Source organism: Aegilops tauschii, chromosome 2 (assembly GCF_002575655.3).
Source record: "Aegilops tauschii subsp. strangulata cultivar AL8/78 chromosome 2, Aet v6.0, whole genome shotgun sequence".
Taxonomy (NCBI): domain Eukaryota; kingdom Viridiplantae; phylum Streptophyta; class Magnoliopsida; order Poales; family Poaceae; genus Aegilops; species Aegilops tauschii.
The window spans coordinates 583,944,592-583,964,122 of record NC_053036.3 but is presented as its reverse complement, the minus strand read 5'-3'; positions in this window follow the sequence as shown (position 1 = coordinate 583,964,122).

Sequence of the window (19,531 nt, the reverse complement as noted above, 5' to 3'; positions counted from 1 at the left end):
TTTATCATGAACTTAGTCCTGATAGTATTTTGCAAATTATGTTGTAGATCAATAGCTCACGTTGTTGCTTCCCTTTGTTTATTTTTGATATGTTCCTAGAGAAAAATTATGTTGAAGGATGTTAGTAGCAAAGATGCGGATTGGATCCGTGATCTGAGGATTATCCTCATTGCTGCACAGAAAAAATTATGTCCTTGATGCACCGCTAGGTGACAGACCTATTGCAGGAGCAGATGCAGACGTTATGAACGTTTGGCTAGCTCAATATGGTGACTACTTGATAGTTTAGTGCACCATGCTTAACGGCTTAGAATTGGGACTTTAAAGACGTTTTGAACGTCATGGAACATATAAGATGTTCCAGGAGTTGAAGTTAATATTTCAAGCAAATACCCGAGTTGAGAGATATGATGTCTCCAACAAGTCTATAGCTAAAAGATGGAGGAGAATCGCTCAACTAGTGAGCATGTGCTCAGATTGTCTGGGTACTACAATCGCTTGAATCAAGTGGGAGTTAATCTTCCAGATAAAATAGTGATTGACAGAATTCTCTAGTCACCATCACCAAGTTAGTAGAACTTTGTGATGAACTATAGTATGTAAGGGATGACGAAAGTAATTCCCGAGCTCTTCGCGATACTGAAATCGACGAAGATAGAAATCAAGAAAGAGCATCAAGTGTTGATGGTTAACAAGACCACTAGTTTCAAGAAAAGGGCAAAGGGATAGAAGGGGAACTTCAAAAGAACGGCAAGCAAGTTGCTACTCAAGTGAAAAAGCCCAAGTCTGTACCTAAGCCTGAGACTAAGTGCTTCTACTGCAAAGGGACTGGTCACTGGAAGTGGAACTACCCCAACTATTTGGTCGATAAGAAGGATGGCAAAGTGAACAAAGGTATATTGGATATACATGTTATTGATGTGTACTTTACTAGTGTTTATAGCAACCCCTCGGTATTTGATACTGGTTCAGTTGCTAAAGTAGTAACTCAAAACGGGAGTTGCAGAATAAACAGAGACTAGTAAGAGGCGAGGTGACGATGTGTGTTGGAAGTAGTTCCAAGATTGATATGATCATCATCGCACACTCCCTATACTTTCGGGATTAGTGTTGAAACTAAATAAATGTTATTTGGTGTTTGCGCTGAGCATGAATATGATTTGATCATGTTTATTGCAATACGATTATTCATTTAAGTTAGAGAACAATTGTTGTTCTGTTTACATGAATAAAAAAACCTTTTATGGTCATACACACCAACAAAAATGGTTTGTTGGATCTCGATCGTAGTGATACACATATTCATAATATTGAAGCCAAAAGATGCAAAGTTAATAATGATAGTGCAACTTATTTGTGGCACTGCTGTTTAGGTCATATTGGTGTAAAGCGCATGAAGAAACTCCATACTGATGGGATTTTGGAATCACTTGATTATGAATCACTTGATGCTTGTGAACCGTGCCTCATGGCCAAGATGACTAAAACGCCGTTCTCCGGAACTATGGAGAGAGCAACAGATTTGTTGGAAATCATACATACAGATGTGTGTGGTCTGATAAATATTGAGGCTCGTGGCGGATATCGTTATTTTCTCACCTTCACAGATGAGTTGAGCAGATATGGGTATATCTACTTAATGAAACATAAGTCTGAAACATTTGAAAAGTTCAAAGAATTTCAGAGTGAAGTTGAAAATCATCATAACAAGAAAAATAAAATTCGTATGATCTGATCGTGGAGGAAAATATTTGAGTTACGAGTTTGGTCTTCAATTAAAACAATGAGGAATAGTTTCACAAATTCGTGCCACCTGGAACACCACGGCATAATGGTGTGTCCGAACGTCATAAATGTACTTTATTGGATATAGTGCAATCTATGATCTCTCTTACCAATTTACCACTATCGTTTTGGGGTTATGCATTAGAGACAGCTACATTCACGTTAAATAGGGCACCATCAAAATCCGTTGAGACGACGCCTTATGAACTGTGGTTTGGCAAGAAACCAAAGTTGTCGTTTCTTAAAGTTTGGGGTTACGATGCTTATGTGAAAAAGTTTCATCCTGATAAGCTCAAACCCAAATCGGAGAAATGTGTCTTCATAGGATACCCAAAGGAGACAGTTGGGTACACCTTCTATCACAGATCCAAAGGCAAGACATTCGTTTCTTAGTATGGATCCTTTCTAGAGAAGGAGTTTTTCTCGAAAGATGTGAGTAGGAGGAAAGTAGAACTTGATGAGGTAACTATACCTGCTCACTTATTGGAAAGTAGATCATCACAGAAATCAGTTTCTGCGACACCTACACCAATTAGTGAGGAAGTTAATGATAATGATCATGAAATTTCAGATCAAGTTATTACTGAACCTCGTAGGTCAACTAGATCAAGATCCGCACCAGAGTGGTACGGTAATCCTGTTCTGGAGGTTATGTTACTAGACCATGACGAACCTACGGACTATGAAGAAGCGATGGTGAGCCCAGATTCCGCAAAATGGCTTGAGGCCATGAAATCTGAGATGAGATCCATGTATGAGAACAAAGTGTGGACTTTGGTTGACTTGCCCGATGATCGGCAAGCAATTGAGAATAAATGGATCGTCAAGAGGAAGACAGACGCTGATAGTAGTGTTACTATCTACAAAGCTAGAATTGTCGCAAAAAGGTTTTTTTTGACAAGTTCAAGGTGTTGACTACGATGAGAGTTTCTCACTCGTATCTATGCTTAAGTTTGTCTGAATCTTGTTAGCAATTGCCACATTTTATGAAATCTGGCAAATGGATAAACAAAACTACACTCCTTAATGGATTTATTAAAGAAGAGTTGTATATGATGCAACCAGAAGGTTTTGTCAATCCTAAAGGTGCTAACAAAATATGCAAGCTCCAGCGATCCATCTATGGACTGGTGCAAGCATCTCGGAGTTGGAATATACACTTTGATAAGTTGATCAAAGGATATAGTTTTATACAGACTTGCGGTGAAGCCTGTATTTACAAGAAAGTGAGTGGGAGCACTACATCATTTCTGATAAGTATATGTGAATGACATATTGTTGATCGGAAATAATGTAGAATTATTGTGCAAAGCATAAAGGAGTGTTTGAAAGGAGTTTTTCAAAGAAAGACCTCGGTGAAGCTGCTTACATATTGAGCATCAAGATCTATAGAGATAGATGAAGACGCTTGATAAGTTTTTCAATGAGTACATACCTTAACAAGATGTTGAAGTAGTTCAAAATAGAACAGTCAAAGAAAGAGTTCTTGCTTGTGTTACAAGGTGTGAAATTGAGTAGAGACTCAAAGCCCGACCACGGCAGAAGATAGAAAGAGAATGAAAGTCATTCCCTATGCCTTGGCCATAGGTTCTATAAAGTATGCCATACTGTGTACCAGATCTATTGTATACCCTACACTGATTTTGGCAAGGGAGTACAATATTGATCTAGGAGTAGATCACTGGACAGCGGTCAAAATTATCCTTAGCAGAATAAGGATATGTTTCTCGATTATGGAAGTGACAAAAGGTTCGTCGTAAAGGGTTACGTCGATGCAAGTTTTGACACTAAATCTAGATGAGTCTAAGTCTCGGTCTAGATACATATTGAAAGTGGGAGCAATTAGCTAGAGTAGCTCCGTGCAGAGCATTGTAGACATAGAAATTTGCAAAATACTTACAGATCTGAATGTGACAGACCCGTTGACTAAAATTATCTCACAATCAAAACATGATCACACCTTAGTACTCTTTGGGTGTTAATCACATAGCGATGTGAACTAGATTATTGACTCTAGTAAACCCTTTGAGTGTTGGTCACACAGAGATGTGAACTATGGGTGTTAATCACATGGTGATGTGAATTATTGATGTTAAATCACATGGCGATGTGAACTAGATTATTGACTCTAGTGCAAGTGGGAGACTAAAGGAAATATGCCCTAGAGGCAATAATAAAGTATTATATATTTCCTTATATCATGATAAATGTTTATTATTCATGCTAGAATTGTATTAACCGGAAACATAATACATGTGTGAATACATAGACAAACAGAGTGTCACTAGTATGCCTCTACTTGACTAGCTCGTTAATCAAAGATGGTTATGTTTCCTAGCCATAGACATGAGTTGTCATTTGATTAACGAGATCACCTCATTAGGAGAATGACGTGATTGACTTGACCCATTCTGTTAGCTTAGCACCCGATCGTTTAGTATGTTGCTATTGCTTTCTTCATGACTTATACATGTTCCTCTGACTATGAGATTATGCAACTCCCGTTTACCGAAGGAACACTTTGTGTGCTACCAAACGTCACAACGTAACTGGGTGATTATAAAGGTGCTCTACAGGTGTCTCCAAAGGTACTTGTTGGGTTGGCGTATTTCGAAATTAGGATTTGTCACTCCGATTGTCGGAGAGGTATCTCTAGGCCCACTCGGTAATGCACATCACTATAAGCCTTGCAAGCATTGTGACTAATGAGTTAGTTGCGGGATGATGTATTACGGAACGAGTAAAGAGACTTGACAGTAACGAGATTGAACTAGGTATCGAGATACCGACGATCGAATCTCGGGCAAGTAACATACCGATGACAAAGGGAACAACGTATGTTGTTATGCGGTCTGACCGATAAAGATCTTCGTAGAATATGTGGGAGCCAATATGGGCATCCAGGTCCCGCTATTGGTTATTGACCGGAGAGGTGTCTCGGTCATGTCTACATAGTTCTCGAACCCAAAGGGTCCGCACGCTTAAAGTTACGATGACAGTTTTATTATGAGTTTATGTATGTTGATGTACCGAAGGAGTTCGGAGTCCCGGATGAGATCGGGGACATGACGAGAAGTCTCGAAATGGTCGAGACGTAAATATCGATATATTGGACGACTATATTCGGACTTCGGAAAGGTTCCGAGTGATTCGGGTATTTTTCGGAGTACCGGAGAGTTACGGGAATACGTATTGGGCCTTATTGGGCCATACGGGAAAGAAGGAAAAGGGCCTCAAGGGTGGCCGCACCCCTCCCCTTGGTCTGGTCCGAATTGGACTAGGGAAGGGGGGCGCCCCCTTCCTTCCTTCTCTTTTCCCCTTCCTCTTTTCCTATTCCATATGGGAGGTGGAATCCTACTAGGACTAGGGAGTCCTAGTAGGACTCCACACTTGGTGTGCCCCCTCCTAGGGCCGGCCTCCTCCTCCCTTGCTCCTTTATATACGGGGGCAGGGGGCACCCCATGGACACACTTGATATACGATATTTTAGCCGTGTGCGGTGCCCCCCTCCACCAGATTACACCTCGATAATAACGTTGCGGAGCTTAGGCGAAGCCCTGTGTCGGTGGAACATCATCATCGTCACCACGCCGTCGTGCTGACGAAACTCTCCCTCAACACTCGGCTGGATCGGAGTTCAAGGGACGTCATCGAGCTGAACGTGTGTAGAACTTCGGAGGTGCCGTGCGTTCGGTACTTGACCGGTCGGATCGTGAAGACGTACGACTACATCAACCGCGTTGTGATAACGCTTCCGCTGTCGGTCTACGAGGGTACGTGGACAACACTCTCCCCTCTCGTTGCTATGCATCACCATGATCTTGCGTGTGCGTAGGAATTTTTTTGAAATTACTACGTTCCCCAACAAAGGGCACTATGCCAAACAGTGCCCAAAGCCGAGGAACTCGGCCCCCAAGCCGAACAATGGTGGAAATAATCCAGCCCCCAGGCGTAACAACTTCAACCCCAACAACAATCACAAGAAGGGTCACTTCAACCATGTGACCAAGGAGGAAGCACAGAATGCCCCAGACATCGTACTCGGTATGTTCCCTGTCAACACAATACCTGCCACGGTTTTGTTTGATTCTGGAGCTTCTCACTCGTTCATTTCGAAGAGTTTTGTTTTGCAACATGGTTTTCCGATACTTCCTTTGGAAAAGTCCATGATCATCAAGTCCCCCGGGAATAAGCAGATCACTTAGAGTTACTGCCAAGGTGTGATTATTGAGTTTGAAAGACTAAAGTTTCAGGCGAATCTCATCGTGTTGGAAAATAAAGGACTGGATGTTATCCTAGGAATGGACTGGTTAACCACCAACAAGGGATTTATCGACTGTTCAATCGGACTGTGATTCTTACTCATCATCACGGCAAGACAATAAAGGTTGCAGCTCAAGAGAGACCACGGTCACGGCAACCAAAGTTGAACAAGGTGGACATTTCAGAATTGAGAAAAGTTCCAGTGGTGTGTGAGTTTCCTGACGTATTTCCCGAAGAACTACCAGGCATGCCACCAGATCGGGAAATAGAGTTCAGCATTGAACTAGCACCTGGCACCACCCCCATTTACAAGAGACCTTATAGAATGGCACCCTCCGAGTTGGTAGAATTAAAGAAGCAAATAAAAGAATTACTGGACAAAGGATTTATACGAGCCAGCTCCTCACCTTGGGGTTCACCAGTATTATTTGCCAAGAAAAAGGAGGGGACACTGAGATTGTGTATAGACTATCGAGCTCTCAACATGGTCACCATCAAAAACAAATATCCGATGCCACGGATAAATGATTTATTTGACCAGCTCACACAAGCCAAGGTGTTCTCAAAAATTGATTTAACATCGGGATATCATCAATTAAAGGTACGGACAGAAGATATCCCTAAGACATCATTCACCTCCAGATACAGATTATATGAGTTCACAGTAATGCTGTTTGGACTGACGAACGCCCCCGCATATTTCGTCCACCTCATGAACAAAGTGTTTATGAAATTTATGGACAAATTTGTTGTGGTGTTCATTGATGATATTCTGGTATACTCAAAGACACCGGAAGAACATGCTGAACATCTCAGAATTGTATTGGGAGAATTAAGGAAACATCAATTATACGCCAAATTTAGCAAATGTGAATTTTGGCTAAGACAGGTTGGTTTTCTAGGCCATGTACTGACCCAAGAGGGCGTGGCCGTAGACCCAGAAAAAGTCAAGGCCGTTCTTGGCTGGAAACCACCAGCCAACGTAACAGATGTACGAAGTTTCCTAGGAATGGCTGGATATTACCGAAGGTTTATTGAAGGATTCTCCACCGTGGCAAAACCAATGACACAGTTACTCAAGAAAGATAAGAAATTTGTATGGACTGAAGAGTGCGAGAAAAGCTTCCAAGAACTCAAGAGGAAATTAACAACAGCACCGGTTTTGGTTGTGCCGGACATACACAAAAGTTTTGAAGTGTATTGTGACGCATCCCGGAAGGGCCTCGGGTGCGTAACTATGCAGGACGGCAAAGTTGTCGCATATGCTTCCAGGCAACTACGGAAGCATGAAGAAAATTATCCTACTCATGACTTGGAGCTAGCAGCAGTCATCCATACACTCAAAGAGTGGAGGCACTTTTTGCTGGGAAATCATTGTGAAATATATACGGATCATAAAAGCCTTAAATATATTTTCACTCAACCAGAACTCAACTTACGACAACGACGCTGGTTGGAATTAGTCAAGGACTATGATGTCGGCATTCACTACCATCCAGGGAAAGCAAATGTAGTGGCAGACGCTCTTAGTCGGAACCCCAGCTCAGGCAACGACAGTCCACAGAACTTGAGGCCTGAAATTCAGCAGGAGTTCGCCAAACTCAACATGGTGATAGTCACCGAGGGCAACGTATCAAATCTGGAGATACAGCCCACCCTAATGGAACAGATTAAGAAGGCTCAGCATGGACATCCCAGCATCGAAGGTATAAAGAGAAAAGTGAGCCTTGGCAAGGCTTCAGAGTTCGTCATAGACAAAGAGGGAGTATTATGGTACGGAGACAGACTTTGCGTACCAAACATTAAGGACCTCAAACAACAAATCCTAACCGAAGGCCACACCGCCCCATATTCAATCCACCCTGGAGGAACCAAAATGTACAAAGACATTCAGGAAAGATTTTGGTGGCACGGTATGAAAAGGGATATAGCCACATTCATTGCATGTTGTGATTCGTCTCAACGCATTAAAGACGAGCACCAAAAACCAGCAGGGCTACTACAGCCAAACATGATACCTGAGTGGAAATGGGACGAAATTGGAATGGATTTTATCGTCGGACTACCTCGATCACAATGGAGAAATGATGCCATATGGGTCATCACAGATAGGCTAACCAAGGTAGCACATTTCATTCCCGTGAAGACGACCTACTCCACTCAGAAGCTTGCTAAGCTTTATCTCTCCCGTATAGTTTGTCTGCATGGAGTCCCAAAGACTATAATATCCGACCGGGGCACTCAATTTGTCTCTAAATTTTGGGATCACTTACAACAAGCTCTGGGCACGCAACTAGCTTTCAGTACAGCGTACCACCCCCAGACTGATGGACAAACTGAACGCGTGAACCAAATCCTAGAAGACATGCCGAGAGCCTGTGTTCTCACCTATGGAGCCAGTTGGGAGGAAAGCTTACCATATGCCGAGTTCGCATACAACAACAGTTACCAAACCAGCCTACAAATGGCACCTTTTGAAGCATTGTATGGACGGAGATGTCGTACGCCATTAAACTGGTCAGAACAGGTGACAGTCGTATCTTCGGCCCAGGCATACTCAAGGAAGCCGAGGAGAAAGTTAAACAAATCAGGGACCGACTCAAGACAGCTCCAAGCCGACAAAAGAGCTATTACGATCGAAAACATCGTGAGGTCAGCTTTGAACCCGGTGAATATGTATACCTATGAGTGTCTCCTATGAGGGGCCTGCAACGGTTCAAAATTAAAGGAAAGCTAGCCCCTAGATTTATTGGACCCTTCTGTGTGGTTGCACGAAGAGGCACAGTAGCCTACCAGCTAGACCGACCCAAAGAGCTATCAGACGTCCATGACGTGTTCCACGTTTCACAGTTAAGGAAGTGTGTGAGCAACCCAGAAAAGCATGTATCTCATGAGAGCATTGATATGCAACCATACCTCACCTACAGAGAGCGGCCAATAAAAATATTGGAAGAGTCTGAAAGGAGAACCCGTCAGAAAACTACTAAATTTTTCAAGGTTCAGTGGAGCAATCACACCGAGGATGAAGCAACATGGGAAAGAGAGGATTTTCTTCAGGCAGAGTACCCACATCTATTTGAGGATCAGCTGAAATCTCGGGGACGAGATTTTTCCTAAGGGGGTAGGTGTTGTGACACCCAAAAAATTTATTTTTGTTTTATCAAAATATTTATTTGGTTTGAAGGAGGTTATTTAATTTTTTTTAAGGACTCTCCTTCTTAAAAACTTTCTTTTTATAACAAGTATTTTCCTCGAGTTCATCGAAAACTTGATCTTTGGTCTTGGAGGTTTTTCATCTTGTGTTGACTCAACGCAAATGTTTTTCATTGGGAAAGTTTTTTAAAATCTTTTCTTTTTAAAATAGCCCTATGGCATATGGAGTGATCCTTTCCTTCTCAAAATTTATCTCTTGCCACAACCTAAGTTCAAAACTCCTCCCAAAAGCCATCTCCCCACTTTGTGTCATGATAAACTTCAAATCCAGCAAGTTTATCTTCCCCATGATTTCATCTCCATTTATTTTTAATCAAAAACCTTTTCTGTCCTCTATTTTGACCCTTGGAGATTTACAAAGGGACCACTAGTTCTCCTTTGAGTTTTGCCTCCAAACAAATTTCCCTAGCTAGTCCTTAGAACCCTCAACCAAGATCCAGGAAGATCCACTGGTCTCCAGTTCAAAATTTTCAAAATGTGCTTGCTGCAAGTTTGGGCCATATTTGCAAAATTTGGTGAAATTTATTTGTTTTCTTCTCCTAAAAATCTGAGAAAATTCAGGCAGCCTCTGGATGCATCCAGAGGTCACCTCACCAAGTCCCAGCTCCAGAAAAATTTTCCTCGTGCCCAAATCATATCGTCGAACACCTGGAGGGCACTGTTACTGTCGAAGTTCAGAGTTTCAGAGAAACAGTTTCAGAGCCAGTGTCGTTTCCTTCAGAACACCATGTCGATCTCGCCAGTAGCTGCAGTGGCACCTTGCGCCATGTTCCTCCTTCTTATCCCCACGCCGCATGGTCGCCTGGACGCTTGCAGGCGTCGGCGGCGAGCTGGCCGAGGTGCATCGCCCCATGCGCGGCGGCAGCATGCACTCGCTGTGGCTGCCAGAGAGGCACAGCGTGGGACGGCGCCGTCCAGCACCGCCCAAACCACCAGAGACCACCGCGTGGCCGTCCCCTCCTCTGTGCACGCTGCAGAGCCGTCGTCGTGAACTGGGAGGCACGGAGCGCGCTCCCTGCCGCCGTCGTGCCCGTACGGCCGTTCCGTCGAGGACCGGAGCATTACCCCAACCCGACTGAGGTTTTAGCGGGGGAACGGTGCCAGTGGAACACCACGATGATGCCAAACCACCTAAACCCCCGCCCAACCTCTTCGCCGTAATTGCTCGCCGGCGTTATCCCGTTGATGGCCACCTCCTCGAATCGCCTATAAAAGGAAGTCCCGAGCTCTAACTCGAACACGCACTATCCCTCCACCCCACAAGTACCACGCCAAGCCACTAGGAGGGCCTCGAGGAAGTCTTCTTCCCCAACTCCGGCCGCCTCGACCCGCTTCGGGATCCGGCAAGATTCGCTCCCGTGCGTGCACCCCTGCCTCTCAACTCATGCCAGTAGCCTCCTAGTGCATCCACCTCTCTAACCCACGCACCAATTTGGAGTTTGCAGCACCCACCGGAGAGCTCCACCCTCGCCCGAACCACCGTCCGCCGGAGATAAGGTCGCCGTCGACGTGTTGCTCACCGACGGCCAAGTCCACCACCCACCGACGCGGAAGGACACCCTGAACCCGTAGGTACCCTCCGATCACCCTACCTCGCCGTGGATCAACGCCGGCGACCACCGCAGCCTTCAGGCGCCGGCGAGCTCTGTTGGAGTTTGAACCTGACGGGTGGGACCGCCCCATCAGCCTCTCTTTCTTTTCCTTCGAACCGTTTTCTGAAGGCGCCTTCGGGCAAAGTGTGTTTTCCCTTCTGGGAAGGCGTATTTCATACCGAAGCGTTTTCTGCTTTTTCAAACAAGCCCCTGGATCTTTTCTGTTTCATCACCGAATAGTCCTTGGACTAAAACCCACATATCTTTTAAACAAAAGATGCTTTTTTATTGATTCTTTTTTTGTCAGTCTTATCTTTTTGTCTAGTTTTTATAGTATTTATTTGGAAAAAATTTGGAATAATTTTTATGCACGCAACGGTATTCACGTTAGTATACGGTTTCTTTATACCGTAGATTCCGGAGGAGGTGACGGAGCCGCGAACTTCGCCGAGCTAGACTCCGACTTCTCCGAACCAGGCAAGCATGTTTGAACCTTTGATATGATGAGTGTTTTGCATGTTTGCTTGCATAGTTAGTGCATAGCAGGTTTATGTATGCATCGGTGAGTGTTACGTTGCATGCAAGGCAACTACCCGTGTGCTTCAAAGTTTGATGTGATCTTTTGTGGGGAGATGACCCGATCATGTGGTGACATGAGAGGTAATAAGATGGTATTGTTGTAGCATGCCAGTCTTATGTCAACCGTTAAACTCCGACGTTAACGTGGACTAAGCCACGTTACCGTTCGTTCCCTTTTCGTGCTGCCACATGTTTTCTGCAAAGAATACGGTTTAGTAAGTTGCAAACCTCTTTCCTTGTACACACCAAATAGAGGGGCTGGGATGAGGGTTCCATGGCCCTGGATTAAAGCCAGTCATCCGGTCAGGGGGCATGGGTGTTTCCGGTTGGGACCGAGAGGGGGGCACCCCTTAGAGCGCGCGATATAAATTTGATCCCATGCTACGCGAGGTTGTAGCCTCCCCGTCCCAAGGTTTTTCTTGAACGTTGCCTAGGGTGATTCCTGGCATCGGAATGTGGAATGGGTGTGTACTGGTTAGATGTGTTTCTCCTAAAATACCGTAAACGGACCTAGTCCCTTGTGACTACTGAAATCCGTTGGCTGTGGTTAAGAGTACAAACTTTGCAGAGTCAAAACCTTCTGAGTCATCGTGTCCATGGTCAAGGACCTGGGTCAATGCATCCAAATAGTATCCATATCAGTCTCAGTGTCAGTCCCTGTGTCAGTCTCCGTGGAAATCCCCGGTGAACAAGCTTGAGTGGTAAACCCGGTTGAATGTTATTCCGGTGGATGGACTAACCATTTTATTATTTCGTACGTGAGTATTTCCTTGAGATGATTTAAATTCATGAGCTACTGGAATATCGAGTTATGAAATATAAGCCCTTTATGTGATGTCGCTCAGACGTCCGACTGTGGCACTCTTGTTATTTACCTTTGATATAAGCCCTTTATGTGATGTCGCTCAGACGTCCGACTGTGGCACGCTTGTTATTTACTTTGGATATAAGCCCTTTATGACTGTGGCACTCTTGTTATTTACCTTTGATATAAGCCCTTTATGTGATGTCGCCACAGACGTCCGACTGTGGCACTCTCGTTATTTACTTTTGGTATAAGCCCTTTATGTGATGTCGCTCAGACGTCCGACTGTGGCACGCTTATTATTTACTGTTGATATAAGCCCTTTATGTGATGTCGCTCAGACGTCCGACTGTGGCACTCTTGTTATTTACTTTTGGTTTAAGCCCTTTATGTGGTGTCGCCCTGACGCCCGACTGCGGCATTGTTAATTTATTTGTACCCCTTTCGAGGAGTCATTTCAGACACTCGATTAGCCTTCAGTATTACATTGGGATTTCGGGAGGACTACCGCCCGACTTCCTTTTTATTTCCCATGCAGTGCAAGTTTATTACCGGAGTGTGCATTATTAATCTGCTCATGTGCATCATGTTTGCATTTGTTATATCTTATGTCCAAACTGTCTTGCGAGTACTTTCATAGTACTCACCTGGCTTGTTGATTTGGCCAGATGTTGACGAAGGCGATCTCATGGATGATGAGTTTGATAGCGAGTCTGACGCCTAGAGGAGTCCCAGTCAGTCCCATGCGATCCTGGATTTGGCCACTTGTATTATATACACTTCCGCCACCCAAATAAAAGTCCTCGAGCCTCACCCCGACGCTCGATGTGCTGTAAGATTTAGGGTCCTGTCACCCACTTCACCGTGACATATCCACCACCACTTTTATTACGAGTAGTTATGCCTCCATACCCCTTGTGTCATATCCGCCTTTATGTATAATATCTGCATGCTTGTAATAAATTGTTGAGCAGCCTCCGCTCAACCTTGTATTATATTTAGTACTCCCGGATATTTCTGTAATCAAGAATTTGTCTACCAGTGAGAAGGACTCTTCTCTACTGGTCTGTTAAAGGGATCGGTTTCTCAATAAATGTTTTATTGGAAAAACCGGTCGTGACACAGCCTCTCCGCCGACTGTCAGAAGACAAGAGAAGAATCGTAGGAGAAGAGATAGCCCGGCTCCTAGCCGCCGGCTTTATTATGGAAGTGTTTTTCCCAGAGTGGCTTGCCAACCCAGTCTTGGTGTTGAAGAAGAACAACAAATGGCGTATGTGTATAGACTACACTAGCCTCAACAAAGCCTGCCCCAAAGATCCGTTTGCTCTGCCACGGATTGATCAAGTAATAGACTCCACAGCTGGATGCGAGCTGTTGAGTTTCTTGGATGCCTACTCAGGATATCACCAGATTAAGTTGGACCCAGCAGACCGCCTGAAGACCGCCTTCATCACACCATTCAGAGCTTTCTGTTACCTGACTATGACATTCGGCTTGAGGAATGCCGGTGCCACTTTTCAGCGTTGCATGCAGAAATGCCTCCTCAAGCAACTCGGCAGAAATGCCCATGTCTACGTAGACGATATTGTGGTGAAGACAGAAAAGCGCGGCACCCTGCTGGAAGACCTCAAAGAAACATTTGCCAACTTGCGCCGATTCCAGATCAAGCTCAACCCCGAGAAATGCATGTTCAGAGTACCAGCCGGCCAGCTTCTAGGCTTTCTGGTCTCCGAACGCGGCATTGAGTGCAACCCTGTGAAGATCAAGGCCATTGAGAGAATGGAGATTCCCACCAAGTTGCGAGACGTACAGAAGTTCACCGGGTGCCTGGCCTCCCTAAACCGCTTTATCAGCCGGCTAGGAGAGAAGGCTCTCCCCTTGTACTGACTCATGAAGAAATCCACTCATTTCGAGTGGAATGACCAAGCAGACCAAGCCTTCCATGAGTTGAAAAAGATGCTGACCACTCCACCTGTCCTGGCGGCGCCGACTAAGCAGGAGCCCATGCTCCTCTTCATTGCCGCAACTAGCCGAGTGGTCAGTACAGTCATCGTGGTCCAACGCCCAGAAGAAGGCCGAGCCCAGCTAGTCCAAAGGCCGGTATATTATCTAAGTGAAGTACTGTCTAGCTCAAAGCAAAACTACCCACACTACCAAAAGATCTGCTATGGAGTGTACTTCGCCGCCAAGAAGCAGAAGCCCTACTTTCAAGAGCATCCCATCATGGTCGTATGCACCGCCCCGCTTGCCGAGATCATAGGCAGCCGGGATAAATCCGGCCGGGTGGCTAAATGGGCCATTGCGCTGGCGCCTTACACAATCTTCTACCAGCCCCACACCGCCATCAAGTCTCAATCATTGGCCGACTTCCTCGTCGACTGGGCCGAGACCCAGTACCTATCGCCGGCTCCCGACTCTACCCATTGGCGGATGCACTTCGACGGGTCCAAGATGCGCACCGGCTTGGGAGCCGGCATCGTCCTCACCTCTCCCAAAGGCGACAAGCTCAGATACACGCTGCAAATCCACTTTGCCGCCTCCAACAACGTGGCTGAATACGAGGCGCTCATACACGGGCTCCGGCTAGCCAAAGAGCTCGGCATACGCCGGATCCTGTGTTATGGCGACTCGAACTTGGTGGTCCAGCAGTCATCTGGCGACTGGGACGCCAAGGATGCAAACATGGCGAGCTATCGATTCCTCGTCCAGCAGATCAGTGGGTACTTCGAAGGGTGCGAGTTCCTTCACGTGCCACGGGCCGACAACGACCAAGCAGACGCCCTGGCACGGATCGGCTCCACCCGACAGGCTATACCAACCGATGTCTCTATCCAGCGCCTCCTCAAACCATCTATCAAGCCGTCTCCAGAGTCGGACTCTATCTTCGTACCACCCGCCCCCGATGCAGCCGGATCCGACTGGAGGAACCCAGCAGGCGGCTCGGGGAATTCGACAAGCGGCCCGGGGACTGCCGTAGTCGCACCCGGCCCGGGGACTGCAGCAGTCGGCCCTGGGACTGCGGCGACACAAGAAGCGGTGGCCGACTCCGACTCTCCACCACCCAACCCACCCACCCGAGTCACAGTGGCCGTACTAACAGTAGAACAAGTCACAGCTCCATCATGGGCCCAGCCCATCCTCAACTTCCTAGTCAACAGAGAGCTGCCGACTGATGAGATCTCGGCAAGGCTAGTGCAACGCCGAGCCGGAGCATATGCAATAATAAACAGAGAACTTGTCAAGCGTAGCGTCACTTGGGTCTTCCAGCGCTGCGTCGAGCCATGAAAAGGGTGTAGCAATCCTCAAGGATATCCACCAAGGCGAATGTGGCCACCACGCAGCCTCAAGATCACTTGTGGCCAAAGCCTTCCGCCACGGTTTCTTCTGGCCGACTGCTTTGGAAGATGCCAAAGAGATAGTCAAATGCTGCAAAGGATGCCAAGTCTTCAGTTCCAAACAACACCTGCCGGCTTCCGCACTCAAGACCATCCCCCTCACCTGGCCCTTTGCCGTCTGGGGGCTGGACATTGTGGGCCCATTCAAGACAGCCCGTGGCGGCTTGACACATCTGCTTGTCGCCGTGGACAAATTTACCAAGTGGATCGAAGCGAAGCCGATCAAGAAGTTGAATCGGCCGATTGCCATGACATTTATTGCCGACATCACTACTCGGTATGGCGTGCCGCACAGCATCATCAACGACAACGGCACAAACTTTGCCAAAGGAGCACTGGCACGTTTCTGCGCGACACAAGGCATCCGACTGGACTTAGCGTCCGTTACCCACCCGCAGTCAAACGGCCAGGTCGAGCGAGCAAACGGCCTCATCCTCTCCAGCATCAAGCCCCGCCTGGTCGTACCACTGGAGCGCTCGGCCGGCTGCTGGCTCGACGAGCTGCCAGCTATCCTCTGGAGTCTGCGTACTACCCCAAACAAGTCAACCGGCTTCACTCCGTTCTTCCTTTTATATGGTGCCGAGGCTGTCATCCCAACTGACATCGAGTTCGACTCGCCTCGGGTCACCATGTACACGGAAGCGGAGGCCAAGGAAGCGCGAGAAGACGGCGTCGACCAGCTGGAAGAAGGCCGGCTGTTAGTACTCAGCCGGTCCGCCATCTACCAGCAAGGTTTGCGCCGTTACCACAACCGGAAGGTCAAGCCAAGATCCTTCCAAGAAGGCGACCTTGTGCTTCGGCTGATCCAGCGAACAGCCGGCCAGCACAAGCTCTCGGCCCCTTGGGAAGGCCCTTTCGTCGTCAGCAATGCACTAGGCAACGACTCCTACTACCTGATCGACACACAAAAACCAAGAGCACGCAAGAGGGATGATTCCGGCAAGGAGTCGGAGCGACCGTGGAACGCAAACCTCCTGAGAAGATTTTACAGTTGAAAGCAGTATGTACCATGCTACCGTTTTTATTAAATATGAGACAAACGGGCCCCCCGAGGAGCACTCGGGGACTGCCCTCCTTATCTATGAATGACGAGTGTCATACTCATGAATGTATTATTACATTTGATTTTCTGTCTGGCACCGGGTTCGACTAGTCGGCCCGGGGACTGGCCGCCTTAAGTTATATTAAAAGTTCTACCTGAAGTCAGACAAGTAGTGTGCCGGCACCCGAGCCCTCTCTTGTTGAAAGTCGCAGCTCGAAGAACCGACTGTCCGACTGACAAGAGCCAAAGGCAGAAAGGATGACCACACGAAAAACGGCTAAGGACTAACGAACTTATATAACACAAAGACGGCCTCCAACCACGCCTACTGGCTGTCAAACCAGCCGGCTGGCCGGCCTCCCAGTCACTTTGCTATAATCCAACAAAGCTAGAGTACTTGCCCTCCCAACTGGCCAAGCACTTCTCCAGCCACAGATTGCAGAGCAGCTATCCGGCTGGGAAGGTGGCAACCAAGGGAGGGCGGCAAAGGAAACAGTCGAAGGATGAAAAGCAAAGAGCAAGGGAAAGCCAAACACATGCATAATTATATTTACACATCAGGCCCCCAATAGGCCGATAGTAAATATAGTTCGAATACACCCCCAGTGGGTGGAATTGTGCAAACTTAACAAAATACTGTTCCAAGAGTGGTAAAACAGGAAACTAGAGGCAGCAGACTAGACTAAGGGTGCAGCAGGGGAGCCGGGCTGGTCGGTGGAGACGGCCCCGCCGGCTGGAGGAGTGGCTGGCTGGCGGGTCTCGGCTTGATCATCGCCGGCTGCAGGCAGTGCACCCGCGCGTGCCTTGTTGCTGGAGGCACGGTCAAGCTGAGGCTGACCGGCCGCTCCACCATCTGGCGCGGCGTTTTCACCCTCCTCCTCCTCCTCCTCGCCCTCGTCGCTGGAGTCGATCTCCTCGGCCGAGTCCTCGCCATCTGCCGGGTTCAGCCCGAACCACTCCTCCGGCTGGGCAACGCTGTTGTCGTCCACCTCAGGAGCGAAGGCGCTGGTGTCGGTGTAGTCGGCAATCGCCGAAGCCCGCTGGATGATAGCCGGCCGCGCCGGCTCCAGCTCCGTGTCCGCCTCCTGCCGCCAGGTGGCCAGCTGGTCTAGACTCAGCTCGGGATACCAGGCCTTGAAGAATTCCAGCGCCCGCCTGGCGCCGGACCGAGCCGCAGAAGCCTTCCAGGCCTCGAAGCGGCCGACCGCCACCTCCAGCCAGTCGGCAGTCCTACTGGGGGTGCGGGGAATCACCTCACCAGGCCAGAGGGCGGCCAACACCTGCGCCCCAACACGCTGAAGCCGACGGAGCATGCGGTGAGCCGGCTGGAGGCGGGCTTAAATCGCCAAGAGCTGCTCCTCCAGCGACCGGCGAGCGTTCGGTGCGATCTCGGCGCCAGCCTGCCTTTGTGCCTCGTGGTGGGCCTCGACGACCTGGTTGGCGGCAGTAGAGTAGCCAGGGAAGTACTCTGCGCAAGAAAGAAAGAGAAAGAAGAGAAAAACACCAAGTCAGAAAATGAGCCAAACGGCAAGCGGCAAGCAAGGACGAAGAAGAAAGCGGCCTACCGTCAACCAAGTCTTCGATCTGGCCATAGCCGTTGATCAGTGACTGCCTTGCTTCGGCCCAGCTGGCCGCCTCTGTCTCATATTCGGCTTGGAGGGCGGCCTCGCTGTCCTGCACCGCCTTCAGGGCCGCCTTGTGGCTCTTCTCCTGGTCGGCCAACCTCTTAGCCAGGCGGTCACGCTCCTGTACCAAGGCGTCAAACTCGGCCTCCTTAGCACGGAGGGTGGCCTGAGCCCCACCCAGCTGCTCCCTCAGACTGGCGTTGGCCGCTGCAGGGATGGCAGAAAAGAAAGAAGCAATAAGGAAGAAGTCGTCAAGGATGATCCGACCCGACTGCTCAGCAGTCGGCCCGAATCTCGGGGGCTACACCCAGTGGGTGCGCTGACGCGCCCCCACGTGAGATAAAAGATGAAGCACTTACCCCGGCTCTCAGATAGATAAGCATTCTTCTGGGTCAGCTCCCGAGCCTGGGAGTTGAAGGCAGCCGCGCGGAGGTTGTGGTAGTCCTGCAAGTCAGGCAGAGGACCGAATAAGAACAAGATAGCAAAACAAAGCCCGCTAAGAAGTTCCAAGCCGCCTGCTCAGCAGCCTACTCGGAACTCGGGGACCACACCCAGTGGGTGCGCTGACGCGCCCCCACGGAAGAAACCAAGATCAAAAAAGCAAAAATAGGAAGACTAACCCGAATGGCCGCTCGCGTCGCAAGGAACTCGTCATTGTATTTCCTCAGCGCCGCAGCCTGGGACTGAAGCCGGTTCCGGACGTCCTGTGCCGCCATGTTCACCACGGCCGTCCCTCCACCCGGCGTCCACCTCGAGCTGGCGCTGGCCGCCTCCACGTCCCGGGCCGACGAGCCGGAGCCCGCGGCCTTCTGCGGGTCCGATGCGGCCTTCCCCGCGCGACCCACCAGGTCCGTCCTCACGGCCGGCTCGCCCCCGGCCGATTGCGCAGGCGGCACGTTAGGCCGGCTGCCTTGAGCCGCCCCAGTCGGCGGGGCCGGTGCCGCCTCGCTCTCCGAGATGACGACGTCGTCCTCCCTCTCCTACCCCGGCTGGTCGCCGCCGGCTTCCCCCGGCGGGGACTCCGGGACCTCGGGCGCCACGACACGCAGAGGGGTGACGAGCAAGGCCCCCTCCGCTATTGCCGCGGCCGCAGCCTCCGCTTGGGCCTTGGCCGCCGCATCGGCATGCGCCGTCGCCGCCTCCTCCTCCTCCTATGCCGCCTTGGCGGCAGCCGCCCTCAACTCCTCCGCCTCCCGCTCCTCCCACGCCTCCCGCGCGTTTCACTCCATCGC